The sequence below is a fragment of the Eptatretus burgeri genome, chromosome 8, assembly GCF_056783735.1.
Source record: "Eptatretus burgeri isolate ZD-2024b chromosome 8, Ebu_testis_v1, whole genome shotgun sequence".
NCBI lineage: Eukaryota > Metazoa > Chordata > Myxini > Myxiniformes > Myxinidae > Eptatretus > Eptatretus burgeri.
The window spans coordinates 52,596,777-52,612,122 of NC_140968.1; the positions used below are offsets into that span (position 1 = coordinate 52,596,777).

General features: G+C 41.0%; 1 protein-coding gene across 3 annotated transcripts in view; it reads right to left on the reverse strand.

Annotated features, from left to right (window-relative positions):
* LOC147021736 (uncharacterized) overlaps positions 1–15,346 on the reverse strand; it is a 92,988-nt gene that overhangs the window by 57,078 nt on the left and 20,564 nt on the right. The window lies entirely within an intron of this gene.

A 15,346-nucleotide genomic window follows, 5' to 3' on the forward strand; every position in this document is an offset into this window, starting at 1 on the left:
AATCAGTTCATCCCAGTAATGAATGAAATGAATGCCGCACCAGACTCTTTGCTTAAGGTAGTTCACTGCAACTGCACTACCGGGTGCAGTACTCAACGTTGCACATACAGAACCTACGGTCTACCATGCACATCAGCTTGTGGACAGTGCCAAGTGCAGTCATGTAGCAACCCTTTCAATCAAATGTTTGGGGATGAGAATGATAATGATGACAATGACAATGCTGAGATGATCTAGGGTGACAATTGGCGTGGCTTATGGTAAGGCTGTGTGGCATACATACAGATTTCTTTTGGATTGATCACATCCCATCTATGTAATTACAGGAAAGGGACAGCTTAACTAGATTAAGGAGTTAAATGATAGCATCACATGTCATTAGATATTATAAAACAACAGATTTTCTATAACATCATTAAATGGCATACTCATTTATCTTTTAACTATGACGTCATATACTTGATAGTTACGTCATAGTACATCATAGGCGGATGGAACTATGTTTATTTGATTCAGAAACCCCATGTTCCTATCCGTTTCCAATACATTTATAGGGTCTAAAATCAACCATAAAAAAGTTTGTAGTACATTGAAATTTTCATTGGCAGCCATCTTGAAAATATGCAAATTAACCCCTTTACGGAGGGGGGGGGTCAGATTACCCGAAACGTTTTTTTCTGGAATTCACCATGACCTGTGAAAGCATTTAAAACAATAAAACGTTTTGTTGCAATTTTTTGGGGGTTCAACCGTATATTGACTCTACTATATGTAACCTATGATGTAACATAGGTTACATCAAATTGACAAATTACCCATTTTCTTACATAAATAAGTTATACATACGAGATGCTAAACTAACCAACTTACCAAGGGGCTCCTAATGGGTGGTTTTAACATGTTTAATATATTAAGTCGGTATACTTGTTATTTATTTCAATATATATGTTTATAAAATGTTTTAAGGAGATCTCTAATGGGTGTTTAAATAGAATCAAATATGTTGACATTCATTGCTAATTTTTGTTTAATATTATTATGTTTGCTCTCATATAAATAAAGGTCATATTGTACAAAAGTAAACTACTTTAAAATATAGTTTGAGCCAGGCTAATCTTTAACTTGTATGTACTGCTTTGCTGGAAATAAATAATAATAACAATTAAAATATATTTGCAATTTTGACTAATTTAATATTTCAGTAGTTCTCTGTGTAAATATGTCATCTTTCTTTCAGATAAACCAAAGTTGAATGCTGTGTTATGTATCAACAATAATGGAGAGGTGTTGCATATGTAAAGAAACATCTGACACAAGACCGACTGTTGTTCTGCAAACAAAAGGCAGTGATGGGGTGAATCGTGCAAGTGAGCAACGTGGGAGTGACTTGAGAACTGTTCCAGGAGAACAGGTACATGTGGAATGTCGTCGCAGGTACTGTAAAGCCGAGAACATTGCTCGTGACACAGCCTCTCATCAACAACCAATTGAGACACGATGTGATCTGCGTTCAGTGAAAAAAACATTCCGTTATCAAGAGCACTGCATGTTCTGTGGACAACCTGCGAAATATAATAAGAAACGGAGAGAGGCTGATGTATTTCCAGTCAGAACAACAGACTTTCAGGACACCATGCTTCAGATTTGCCATTCCAGGAATGACAAGTGGTCTGAAGTGGTGTCAGGTAGACTGGCATCAGTGAATGATCTACATGCAGCAGATGCAATATACCATCAGCAGTGCAGTAGTAATTTTAGGACTGGGAAGAATATTCCCAGTAAGCTACCTGTGGATACTGGGGACAGAGCAAAAAGGTTCAAAGTTGGAAGACTTGCAACAAATGAGAGGACAGAAGCCTTCCTGAAAGTGGTACAGTTTTTTTGAAGAAAATGAAGATGAGCAAACAACAATAAAGGAACTTGTTCTGAGAAAATGACTGAATATCTTAAAGACACAGAGCATGAGACATATACTGCTAAATATATGAAGGAAAAAATACAGCAACACTTTGGTGAAACTACTCTAAACTATTCAAACTCTACCCCCAACCTCAGCAGCTGCAAAGTATCACAGCCTCCGTATATATTATCAGATGATGTAGTGGAAAGGAAGAAGCATCAATATGAAGCCAGAAGAATGGGGATGGCACATGGTGGATGGACAATGTTTGCCAATACAAACTGACCAGCTTGCAGCCCCATTAAAACTACCGGATGTCATCTGCTGTAACTGTAAAACAGACTGTAATACAAAGAGGTGCACATGCAGAAAGTTATAGTCTGCATTGTTGTGTTGTTTGTGGAGAATGCCGTGGGACAAGTTGTGCCAACTCACAGCTACCAGATTTCACTGATGACTATAATGATGACCTCGATGGGCATCTTTAGTAGGGTATTGATATGCCTGCAATGAAACACTACCCAAAAAAGTGACTGTCATAAATTTGATCACAAAATATCGATATTTGGTGACCATATTGGATTTTGTTAAATTCATCCATCATTTTATTTAAACCCATCCAATCAAAATATTCAACTATCCCAAATTTAGCCTTTGATCCCCTCAAATACTCTAGAAATATAAACCGCTCAAACCTGTTGTCTGAGAGTAAATATATGGCAAAATATTGATATTTGGCAGCCATATTGGATTTATGCAAATGAGATGTGTATCAAAATACATCCAAGAAAATTGTTAAATACTCTAAATGCATTATTGTATGTAAAAGATATATACTAGAAGTTGAAATGGCTCTAATATATCATCCAAGAGCAAAGATATGGCACAATATTGATAATTGGTGGCCATATTGGATTTATGCAAATGAAATTTTGTTCCAGGGAAGTTTAAAAGTATTCTAAATGCATCTTTGTATACAAAATACCCAATCTAGAAGTTGAAATCACTCAAATATGTCATCTGTGAGCAAAGATATTGCACAATATTGATAATTGGCTGCCATATTGGATTTACGCAAATTAGACGTATTTCCACAACAGGGATTTCTTAGGACTTTTAGTATGGTGTTGTGGGGACCTCATAGAAATGCATTGTGTTAAAAAAAATTCTGTTGCAATTTGTTCCCGATCAAACCTTAGTTTGCTTGGACTATGTTGGGGGAAAAAATCTTTAAATTGCAGTGTGTGTGTGTGTGTGTGTGTGTGTGTGTGTGTGTGTGTGTGTGTGTGTGTGTGTGTGTGTGTGTGTGTGTGTGTGTGTGTGTGTGTGTGTGTGTGTGTGTGTTTTCTAAATGCCCCAATTCTTGTGCAGGTCAAGCGGGGGAGAATTTTTGGCCCAAGTCTTTCACAACCAGTCGGTCGGACCAGACGTTCAACTGAGGGTGACTTTGGCAGGAATAATGTAATTTGTTCAGGGAGCCAGAAAAAAAAAAAAAAAAAAAAAAACTTGCCGACTCTTCGGGAAAGGAACCATGGGAACTTTATTGGATCAGAAAGATTAGCACTACTGAAAGACAAGACCTTTTCAGGAGCTCAATGGAGTACTGCTTTCCAAGATAGGCAGCCTTGCCAGCCAGCATCACGTCCATCTCTCGTGGATTTCGTGGAATGTAAACCTCTTATTGTTATTGGCATCTCCTGCAATGATGAAGTGGAAGCACAATGCCTGTTTCTCTCTCATTAGCGGATTTGTTTCTTTACCACCTCTCCCCAGATCTAGCTCCCTCTGCCCTATCAACCATCCAATCCTCCCGAGCAAATCCAGGATGCACGTGTTCTTCTACTAAGCCCCTACTGGTTAAGCTTCCAAGATCCAGGCTGACTTCCCACCTTAGCTCTTTCTTCCTCACGACTGCCATCTGTGGAATTGCCTTCCAGATGCTATTCTATGTCACCCTTCCGTCCTGGGTTTCAAACAGGTGGTGCACTACCATCTCATGCAACCTTCCTTTCCACCCTCAACATCATCCACAACCCTCTTAATCTCCATTGACCCTTGCTTACCCCACTTTCTTACTTGGAGGTTGCTGTGTTATTTCCTCTCCTCGATCTTTTCCTATTCATTCATTCCCTTTCCAACCTTTTCCCCACTGTCAGTTCATACCATCTGTGACTTTCTCCTCCATGAGCCTCGTTCTTGTAAAGAGAAAATAAAGATAAATGAGTACCTTTGTCAAATCGCTCTTCTGTGAGATTTGATTTTGTATCCAAAAAATATCCCAAATCCTGAATTTTCCGATTCCAAATGATTGTCATCTTCTGTCCAACTGCACTTTTTCCATATTTACTATCATTCCATTTTTTCCAGTCTGCTTTACATGTTCCTTATCCACTTGGTCCACTCCGTTCCCTTGTCCTAGAAATATATCCTGACTGATGCTACCTCAGATAAGAAGTGGTCCAGTCTTCTTGGATGTTCCTGACACCACGTTACACTGCTTGCTGTCTCAAAGTGAGGTTGCTTTATTGGCAGTGGCATCCACAAAATTTAAATTGACCAGGTAGTTCGTCGCATGTTTCAGGGGAACGGCCTTCTTCAAATAAGAAGTGCTACCAACAAACTTAAGCCGCCCATATCTGTTTCTTTCTCATTTCTCCATCCTCAATTGCATGGTTGCTCAATCATTCAATTAGACAGGTCTCTGCCAGGCAAAAACTGCCCTTTTTTCCAGTCAAGGTTTTCTCTGCTGATTTATGTACTTTGGAACATACTGTTTCAAATAAGCTTCTGGGCCACCCTGAATTTTGCCGCAAATCCAATATGGCAGCCCCAGATATTTCAATGCACAGCAAACTTTTTTCTGGTGCATTTTACACCCCATAACTGTATTACCAACAGATAGAAACATGATGACAAACTACACAAATATCATATTGGAATTGTTCTATGACGTCTCCTTGACGTTGAAATGACGTCATAGTCGACCGATCGATATCACAAATTTAATGTACTGCAAACTTTTTTCTGGTGCATTTTACACCCCGTAAATGTATGACCAACGGATAGAAACATGTCACTAAACTACCAGAATAACCCTTTAGTTCTATTCTGTGACGTCTCCTTGACGTCGAAATGACGTCATAGCAATGTGATAGCCCCCATAATTTCAAATTTTATCAAACTTTTTATTCTATAACCAATAATATCAAATCACCAGTCTAAGTCACTTTGGATTTACTATTTTCTACTGTATAAAAAGGTTTCAAGTGATTTATGTATTTCCCTCTCTCCATGGTCATATTTCCTCAGCTTCCCTTTTATTTCAGAATCCTTAACATCAGGACAGGCAGTAAAGATTCCAGGATTCCTGAGAAGATTCAGCAAATCAACATTTCTACAGATAAAGACAATGTCAGCTTTTGAACAGGTGTAAACTGTTGCACAATGGCATCGACACCAATTTTGTGTTTAGAGAGTGATGAATTGCATTTGTGTTGTCTGTGTAATGAACGTATCGACGAAGGTGAGCCATCTTCAAAGTTAACTCAGGATGGATTGCAGTCTATTCGAGCACTGGCAGAAAGATGGGTAAAAATTGACGAGAGTTTATGTACTCAGGCACCCTAAGTTGAATTCCTGTCTGCTGCACAGCATCTTTCTAGCGCAGGCCAGGATGTCTATGTTCATGAGAACTGCAGAATCACATTTCGAAACAGAATCACCCGAAAGGAAGCCCAGTCCAAAAAACTACTGCCATCGAGTTCAGGGACAACTGGTTCGCATGAGTCCAATGAAGATGTTGCTCGTCCCCTGTACAGGATACGCAGAGGGTCCCTTCCAACGAAGAAAAATCTGTTTTATTGCAATGTGCAAACAGCATATGACAGCAAACCCTTCAATAGTGGTGGTCTAGGCCGATGTTCTGAGAAAAATGCAGTATCAAAAATCCTGCAAGCTAGGGATGTGAAAATAAATGATGAAACTGACAAGTCGCATGCTGCCGCAAAAAGAATTGATGTAATTCTTAGTGGTGCGTCCTATGACGTTTTTGCAGCGGATGTGTATTATCATAAGACTTGCTATGATAAGTTTACTTACACTTATGAGCAGAAGCTTCCAGCAGAGGAGGATTGATTAGTTTCAGAGGTCATGGATGGCTTTTTCAAACTGTTCCAACGCATGGTCATCAAGGATCTGAATGCCTATTTTCTGACAGAGTTAATTGATGATATAAAGGAGATGAGTGAAGAATATGACGTTAGGGACTCTCCGATTTCAAAAACCGATACTTTGAAAAAATGCCTGACTGAGAGATTTGGAGATGCCATTGACTTTCACTTGCTGGGAAACCGGCTGGTCGTCCACTCTAGTGCGGTCAATCCACTTTCATACTCTGCGGCTACATTACAAGGAAATGGACTTCGTGAATCTGATCTGACCAAGGCATTTGCTAGGCTAATTCGTCGAAAACTTTCACAGAGGGAGGCTGTAAAATGGCCGTTAGAACCAGATGAACTGTTTACTCTACTTGATAGTTACAGACCACTCCACTGTATTTACAATACCATTGCTTGGTCAATCAATCCCAGGAGGTCAACAAACACATTTGGATATGCCACTGCCTCTAGGGTTGAAGCCGATGTCCTCACAGAAAGAGGAAAGCCGCCTCCACAAAGAAAGAGGAAGACTACAAGCAACTCGGAAATTTTTACTGGCATTACCGACAGGATTAAAATCCATGGTAAGTAATTCAGAAGTGTCCATTTAACCAAAATGTTACTTTTTGTATGATCTCCTATTTCTGAATCCTGGAAAAAATTTTGCTCATTCTTTTATAGGAGATGGTGCCAAGGAAACAGCTGAAGAATCATGAAGTGACGAGGAATATGAAGGAGATGGAGAAAGTTCTGAAACTGATGATGACATGGAAGAATGTTCTTCAGATAACTGCGGACTTGATTCTGACTTCGAGAGTGAAGACAGCGATATAGACCTTAGTGACTGAGAATTGAAAAGCTTCTGTGCTTTTAGAACTGTGACTTTTTAAAACAATAACTAAGCATCTGGGATCATTGGACAGGGGATAGAAATACATTTCAATTCGTGTATTTTGTTGGACTAATCCCAAATAGCTTCTCTAACATTGAAATCTAGTATGGCACAGCGAGGAGAGGTTGCTATACCTAATATGACGTCATTTTGCTGTCATTGAAAATTTATGGACCAGTGATTAGAATACCACATTTCTATCCGATTTTAATTCATTCAAAATAAAAAGTTTGATAAAATTTGAAAATATGGGGGCTATCGCATTGCGATGACGTCATTTCGACGTCACAGAATAGAAATAAAGGGTTATTCTGGTAGTTTAGCGACATATTTCTATCTGTTGGTAATACATTTATGGGGTGCAAAATGCACCAGAAAAAAGTTTGCAGTACATTGAATTTCTGATATCGTTCGGTCAACTATGACGTCATTTCAACGTCAAGGAGACGTCATAGAACAATTCCAATATGATATTTGTGTCGTTTGTCATCATGTTTCTATCTGTGGGTAATACATTTATTTTGGTTGTAAAATGCACCAGAAAAAAAGGTTGCTGTGCATTGAAATATCTGGGGCAGCCATATTGGATTTGCAGCAAAATTCAGGGTGGCCCAGAAGCTTATTTGAAAGAGTATGTTCCAAAGTACATAAATCAGCAGAGAAAACCTTGACTGGAAAAAAGGGCAGTTTTTTGCCTGGCAGAGGCCTGTCTAATTGTTGATGTCACTACTCTATTACGCAGAGATCCTCAATCTCTATAAATAAATGTCATTTATTGGTAGAACTGAATTTCTCAGTCTGCAATGCCAATCTTCATATCTCATTCAAATACTGCTCTCCCCCTACAGGCTAGTGTCTCCAAAAATCATTGGCATCTCCCACAAAGAAGCAAAGGCATTAGGCCATTTGGTCAAGCATTACGGATAGGTAGGTGGTCATTGTTTTCTACCCCAACTCTTTTGTAGTGTTGCTCATTCTCGTTGTCTTTCTCATTCTCGTTTTGAGCCCTTTTCCCCTTGACAGCCCTTCCAGGATCGGCATCTTCTTCCAGTAACACCTCCTTGTTTACCACTCAACATATACGCCTCTCTGCTCACCACCTTTGTTCTTATCTTCTCCTGTTTGTGGAGCCACCTCCCTTAGTCAGTTCAATCACACGTTTCCCTCCACATATTGATGGCGTTATCGAATGTTATCTTCCTCTTTTGGTTATACTCAGAGAGCTGCCTCAATGCCAGCAAGTCTGGCAGTTCACTCAAGCAGATTGGCAGTGTCTGCAAGCAGCCATCTCTCGTCAGGACTGGTCTCCCATATCTACTGCCCCTGATGTTAACTCAGCCTGGGAATCCTTCCACAAAATCCTGCTCTCTCTCTCATGCACAGATTCATCCCATCTCGTATTCAATTATCCTACCCTTCTTCCCGCCCATGGTACACTCACTAAATCCTGTGGTGAGGTAGTTGCTCAGAAACAACGTACCTTCTCTTCCTGGAAGGCAAATCCGACCAAAGGCAATCTCCGTGCTTTCCAAGAAGTCCATGACAAGTGTGTGTCCGCTCTCAGGAGAGCCAGAAAACATCTGTCCAACTTCAAGGATGAACTTTTAAACTAACGTCACTCCTCTAAAACCTGTTGGTGCCTTGTTAAGTCTGTCTCTGGTGTATGCTTCCCATCCATCCCTTCCCTCTCTTCAAATGGCACTACAGCCAACTCGGTTAGTGAGAGGCCAAATGCTTCAATTCTGTGTTTGCTTGCAAATCTTACGTCCCCAACCTCTCACTATCGGTACCCATCATTCCCTGTCATACCTAACTGCTCCTGGACTCTGTGTCATTTGCACCTGAAAAGGTGGAGAAGGTTTTTTTTCAACCCTCGACTCTGATTCTGCTACTGGAATGGACGGCATAAGCTCACATGTCCTAAAATCCTCCACTGCTGCACTTACACATCCTCTCTCTCTGCCCTTTTCACCATGTCCTTTGTGCTTGGTCAACTTCCATCTGCTTGGAAATCCACCAATATCTCTGCACTGTATCAAAAAGCTGCAAAAACCAATCCACTGAACTACAGACCTCTCAGCTTACTTCCAATCATCAGCAAGGTTATGGAATCCATCATCACAGTTGATGTGAAATCTTTCCTTTTCTCCAACAACCTCATCTGAGATCACCAATTTGGTTTCAGACCAGGTAACTCCACCTTGGGCTGTTTCACCATGCTGTTTCTACTCACCCAACAATGGGTGGGGGCCCTCAATGTCAGACGTGACATTGGGATCTTCTCTCTGGACATATCTCGTGCTTTTTATACAGTCTGCCATTCTGCCTTACTCTCCAAATTCTCTGCCAATGGCATCCAAATTCAACTCCACACATCGCTTACTGCCTTCCTCTACTCTTGTAGCCAACGTGTGGCATTCAACAGAATCCTTTCATCTCCTCTCCCTGTCAAGGCTGGTGTGCCCCAAGGCAGTGTTCTAATCCCCATCTTATTCCTAATCTTCATAACTTATCTCTCTTACTCTCTGGAAAATCCCCTTTATATATGTGCTGATGACTCCACCCTGTGCCATGACATTGCTCATCCTTCAGCCTCTTCCATCTCATCAGACCTTGAAAAAAAATCACAAGATGGTCAAACTCTTGGAATATGTCTTTCAATCCTGAAAATTTTCACACTCTCACTGTCTCTCTCTGAAAGGACTGTCTGGCAAACTCCCCTTCACCCCCCCCCCACCATCTACTTTCTTAATTAACAATCCTCTTGAGGAGGTTCAGTCAATCAAACTCCTGGATCTCCCTATCAGCCATGATCTTTCTTGGGCAAACCACATTTGAACGTTGGCCTCCAAAGCCAGCCACCGACTCCATTGGCCTCCATCCTTCCTTGGCACTCCTGAATTCCTATCCACTGACAAGGCCTTCACCCACTGTTAGATGGTGTACTGCTCTCCCCTCTGGGATAGCTCCCCTGCCTCACATCTTGCTCAGCTTGATGCTGTGGAAATAAAGGCCTTCAAGATCATTGGAATCTCCCAAGATGAAGCTGGGTCAATGGGCGGCCTATCACTTCACCATCGCAGACAGGTAAGTGATCTCTCTGTATTCCACTGCCTCCTTTCTGGTTTTGCACCCTCTGCTGTTTCTGTGCTTTGTCTCCCCCCCCCCCCCACCGCACCACTAGGTTCCTGCAGGGCTCACATGGTCCACCATCAACCCCTTCTGGTGAAACTACCTAAATCCAGGATCACTGCTCACCTCCACTCATTTGTTCCTCTTTTTCCTACCTATGGAATCAACTTCCACATTCTCTACAATCTCATTCTTCCCTCCAGGTCTTCAAGACACCTGGTCACCACCTTCGCAAATCGACCCCAATCCAAAACCATGATAGTTTATATCCTCATTAGCCACACCCAAATCCCTCCTTTAATATCTTCTAGTTTTTCCTCCTTGGAGTTTCCTTCTCCATGCAAGCGTGTTTTGTGCTTTGTTACCTCCGCCACCGAAGGTGAAGGAGGTTATGTTTTCACCTCTTTCTGTCTGTTTGTGTACAGGAGATCCCAGAAAGTTGTGGACGGATCCAGATTAAATTTTGTGGACAGGCTCAGTGTTTGATAAGGATGAACTGATTCGATTTTGGTGAAGATCCGGATCCGGATCCGACTACTCGAATTTTAAGTGATTCTTCACCATTGAGAGATCGGGCCAAAAACGATATGTAGCACGATATCTCAAATAGTTGTGGACGGATTCGGACAAAACTTGGTGGTCAGGTTGGGTGTGTCGTGCGGACGAATTGATTCGATTTTGGTGAAGACCCGAATCCGGATCTGAATACGAGAATTATTTCATTTTTAAGTGATTCTTCACCATTGAGAGATCGGGCCAAAAACGATATAGTCCTGTATAGCATGATATTTCAAAAAATGTATTGGGCCCGATATGTCTTGTGGATCAGGCATTACGTGGCGGTGGTTTGCGCTCTTCCGAGAGCCCTGCTAGTTTTTGTTTGTTCCGTCCTGATCCATTGATTGTGCTAGCTCTTCCACAAGCCTTGACTATGTATCCAAAAAAGAATCCCTTCCGACAATCTCTTCTCCTTTAACGCTGATCCCCCTCCCCTCCCCACCCCCCTAAAAATCCCCTTACTGGCAGGTTATGATGTTTTTTTCCTCATATCTTTCCTCTTTTCGTGTTCAGTTTCTTGTTTGCAGCCACTTGTTACTCCCACTGCCCCATTGTATGTCTCTTACATGGAGATCATTGTTACACGATGGCAATCAATGTTGTGCTTGTTCCTCCAGATGCAGAATTCCATATTCCAGCAAGACAATGGCCACCATCAATTGGCAAATATCACACATTCCTGTACTGTGAAAATCCTGGATTTTCCACATTCTGCAAGTACTTTCTCAGTGTCTTTCATGAAGAGGAGGTGAGTTATCATTGGCACCTTGAACAAATTCCAATTTTTTTACCCTGACTAACTGCTGGAAAGGCAAGGACAAACCACCCAGAACAACCAAACCACCCGTCATAACCATTACCAAGGAACTGCTTCGGCAGCACCGACGCTTCATTAGACTATGGTATGTTTGATTGATTGGACACCATTCCCGACTTGACAATCATGCAATATTCATCCAGTCATTCCATAGGAAGACATCTCCCAATTCCGTGATGGAATTCATGATTATTTGTATGATTTCTTTCACTGTAGTACGTGATCATTTGGATTGAAAACATCATGTGATTCTGTAGACCTGTGCACTCCAATGAGCATCACACACACAAAACCTAAATTTACATTAAACAATTTGAAATTAATTTTGGGCATTTTGGGTCATCTGCTTCCAAGTAAAATGATTCCATTGTTCTCTTGCATAAAATGCTTTATATATTTTTTCAGAATATTTAATGATTTAATTCTCACCCCCCCCCCTCTCCCCCCCAACAACAGCACTTCCATTTATCTTGCTCCATTCTTCCCACATCCAATCGAAATCTGTGACCACCAAATGGTTGTACATAAACACAACTCCTTTAAAGGAGATTTATTACAGCGAAGAAATACGAGTTCACTAAAAAGGGAACTTCGACACCATTCGGCCCATCAAAGCCTGGGCTACTATAACTAACTTATGCTGTTTGTCCATACTCTATCCTTTTAAAATGCTGAGTGTTCAGCAAGGAAGCAGCAAATACTTTGGGATGACTCGGTCAGGATTCGAACAAACAACCTCCCAGCCACAGCATCTGCTCTCACCATTACACCACCGAGACTGGTCAAGAAAATCATTTATTTAATGATATCAAACAGACTGAAGATGTATCTTCACTGATTTCAGGGTATGGAAGAGTGTGCAAATTTCGTGCTCATCATGTAGTTGTTTTTTGTTTTTCTACCTTTACACCATAATCATTGCTTTTTGTTCTGGAGAGGGGTTGAGGAAGAGGGTTGGAGGTGTATTTATATTATTATTCTGTCACTCTGACATCAGATCAATGAAATATCTGTCATAACGATGGGATCAACAATATGTTGAATGGAAATTTCTTCTGACATTTATATGAGCCTGACATGTTTCAAGTCCATCGTTCATCAATTTTGATTGAAATGAGTGAATCGTTTACCATTTTACCAACAGTTTCAGTAAAAACAAATCAACGGTTTTTCATCAATGGTGAAGTTATATTCAGCCTCCCCTATAGGATCGGGGGGGGGGGCATATACCTGTTGTAGGGTTTGCTTCTGTAATTAGTGTGCCCAGTTTTAAATGGAACAGTACATCAGAGTTTATTAGACCCCAAGGAGTACTAAACCACCATTTAGGTTAAATTTTTACCTCAGTCACCAAAGGTGGATGGAGGTTCTGTTTTCACCCCAATTTGTTTGTCAGTCTGTGAGTGAGCATATCTCAAAAAGATATTGACAGATTTGGACAAATTCGGTGGTTCAATTGGCTGTGTGACAAGAACGAATTGGTTCAATTTTGGTGAAGATTCGAATGCGGATCCAGATCTGAGAATTGTTTTTAAGTGATTTTTCACCAACGAGAGGTGGGGCCAAAAACTATGTTTTGCATGATATTTCAAAAAGTTGTGTACGGATTATGACAAAACTTGGTGGATGAGTTAAGTGCCAAGAACAAGCCAATTAGATATTGGTTAAGGTTCGGATGCAAATGCGACCTTTCAGCGCGATACAAATTGTAAACAGTTCAGCCTGGCGGAGGTACGCGCTCTACCGAGTAACATTCTAGCTCTTTTTTTTTCTGCCAATTTCCGAGCTATATCTCAGATCCGGCTGAGACTTTTGGAATTAAATTTTGCATGAATAATGGGAATGAAAAGTTTGTGGGGTGGACATAATTTTTTGTCCTTGACTTAATTTTAAGGTCATGACCCTTTATAGACAATGTAACATTTTTCACCAAAATTCGACTGAGGTTTGTCCCATCAGAATGAAATTGCATTCTCTAATTATCCTAGAGCAAGCTGCATTTTTTTTGTGTGTACATTGTCGAGGCTCGTATGAGAGCTAATAATTTAGATCAAAGAGAACATCTTGGAAGACATCATCTTGGAACATTTGCGCTTAATTTAGATCAAACCCCTCTGAGTTAAAGGTCAAAGTTAAATGGTGGTCTGAAAAAAAAAGCGATTTTATCATTGCCCAATTTTGCCAATGCGGAATCTTAAAGACCGCTTGGCCTTCCAAGACGTTCTTTCATCATAATAGTGCACCTGTAGTAAAGTTGTGCACCTGATATTTGATTTGTGTCCTTGACCTACTTTTTTTCGCATTGTGGCCTAACTCAGGAAATACACCTTTTTGATCATAACTTGAATAAACCCGCTCTCCGATTTTCATCATGTGAGTTTTATGGATAGATTGTAAATGGGAACACATTTTCTTAATTTATACTCTATCCCTAAATGGTCAAGGTCGTATGTCGGTCCGAAAAGAATATGGCCACCATTGTATCGCAGGCGTCTGGGGATGCTTATCCTTGGCAACCTATTATCGCAGATATCTAGTTGTACATGTGCTTTCATTCAAAATGTTCAAGACGTATCATAAAACGTATTCATTTTTGTACATCCAGAGACCAATTGAAAGCACATTTCGACAAAGATTCTTCCTTGTTTACAACTCTCAATGTTATGTGCCCAGTGCTCACAATAGCAGTCCAAGTAAACTGTTAAACATCACATGAGTTGAGTTAATGAGAACTCGAGCAATACATATTGATGCGATAAAGCTGTCCCAGTGAAGGAGGGGACAAGGATTCCAAAGAGAAATCCCAAAGAGGAGTCGAGGTAAGGGGTCCCAAAGATGAGTTGACAAAGAGTCCCAAAAATAAGTCAATTAAGAGTCTCAAAGAGGAAAAAAATGCATATTCAGTGAATCAGCATAAAACCAGAGGTAATAAAATGTCAGATGCTGAAAAGTACTATTTTTTTTATATTCATCTTCTACAGAATGTGAAAAGGTACCTATTGTATTTCATGCATGACATTATAGTCGTAGTTATATCACTTTTGCATTTGGTAGTTATACGACTTGCTATTTTTTTCTATTGACCAAGAGAGTCAGAGGTCAATAGACGTCTGGGTTGGGCCTGGGGAGTCATGGATTCACTGGATCATGGGGTGTGGGGCTGCCGGTACCTGTGCGGGAGGACGAAAGTCCGAGTCTTCAGGTCCTTGGTACTTCCAGTCTTGCTCTATGGATGCGAGACTTGGACTCTGACCAAGGATCTGAGATGGAGACTTAATTCCTTTGGTACCAGGTCTCTTCGGAGAATCCTTGGCTATCGCCGGTCGGATTTTGTGTCCAACGAGCAGTTGCTGAGAGAGACTCAGATGAGATTTGTTACCTGCATAGTCCGTGAGCGTCAGTTGCGGCTGTATGGACATGTGGCTCGTTTTCCTGACGCTGATCCTGCTCACCAGATTCTCTCAGCGAGGGAGTCTCGTGAGTGGAGGAGGCCAGTGGGCCGACCACGTGCCTCGTGGTTGCAGCAGGTTGACCATCATCTCGAGATGGGGATGGGCCTGGCATCTGCCTGGGGGATGGCCAGACAGAGGCCCCTGGAGTACCGGCGGAAAGTGGACGCAGCGACGCGCTGTTCTGGCACATGCTCCCATACCTGACCTGAGTTATACGACTCATAAATAACCCAGATGACCTCAAAAGGTTAAGTGGAGTTTATTTCATCAAATGAAGAATAAATATTTGAAACAGCATGTAGAATACATTTTCTCATGGTTGTATATCTCAACAAAGGAGACAATACCCTTTAATAGTTTCTGCTTTGGTCACCAGTGATGTTATCACGCACAAACAGTGCACATCTTCAGAAGCATTTCTCATTGATAATAATTGAT